This window comes from Charadrius vociferus, unplaced genomic scaffold (genome assembly GCF_000708025.1).
Source record: "Charadrius vociferus isolate BGI_N301 unplaced genomic scaffold, ASM70802v2 scaffold87, whole genome shotgun sequence".
NCBI lineage: Eukaryota > Metazoa > Chordata > Aves > Charadriiformes > Charadriidae > Charadrius > Charadrius vociferus.
Window position 1 is genome coordinate 975,315 of NW_009649314.1, and position 1,256 is coordinate 976,570.

The window sequence follows — 1,256 nt, forward strand, 5'->3', positions numbered from 1 at the left end:
CATTCACCAGTCACCAGCTGTAAGTACACAGAACTTCTTTGCCAGTAGTAAATACGTGTCCAACGTGACACAGAAAAAGCAGCTCTGAAAACTGGACTAAAGCAATATTGACCTTTTTTTATATATTTACTAATTAATTGATTTTGCAGATACACCAGAACAACATTGGACACCTATAATAAGATGCATGTATCAGCCCTTGCCACACCTCTCTGCACAAGGTATTGCACCACACAGGAGGCCCCATTTATATACTGTCATGGAGACTGACAGTTCTGTTTTACTACATGTGTACGGAAGCACATTCAAAGTTTCATATATTAAATTGGAAACGAATTGGCTTACATTTAAATAAGATACGTAAGTTGCAAATCAACTTAATTTGAGGCATTTTAATTCTTGAGAAGCAGGGAGAATTACAGAAACCTAAAGACTTCTGCTAAACAGAATATATTTGTGGCACTACTAAATAAAAAGGAAAATGCAAACAGTCTTATTTTAAAAGACAGTCCACAATGAAGCGGTTCTCTGGCTTTACCTGGATTTCGAGTTTATGTTTTAGGAACCACAGACTGGCACATGGAGTGACGATCCAACTAAATATGCATTACAGATGGAGAGTACCGTACACAAGGAAGATAACGCTAAGCTCAGAAGTTGTATGAACGTCACACACGTTAAGCACATTTCAAACGCGATAGCTATTTAACCTCAGATACCGTCTTTAACAGGAGACGGCACCGAGTGTTAGCTGGATGTATACCAGCTCACGTCCGTGCACCATGGAACTGCCATAGGATTTGCACAACTGTACGTAACCACCTTATTCCTCGCTGGATTTCAGTGTGTTATTAAAGGTCTGCAGGTCAGAAGGCAGCAAAACTACAGAAGCGGTTCAGCCCCACCCCTTTCTATTTTCTTTTTCAGTCTTGCAAAATGAAGGCCAGACTGATTTTTCGAGTATTTGGAAAATGAATTAACTCCTAGGCTGGGAGAGTACGTGCCAAGGTTCAGCCTGGAGTAAACTCCTGGAGCCAAGTTATAAATCCTTCAAACCAGAAGTTTAATAATGGAAATGTTGACAGACCCTTAACAACAGGAGTACCAGGCACCAGTACACACAGAGCGAGTTTCACTCCTACTGGCCGCACCGATAAAGTGACAATAGTCAATAATAAAACCCCTTTTACAGCTTAGCAACAAAGTTCATTACTTCATAAAACACCCGAGTAGGCGCAGCTTCCTTCCAAAAAAAA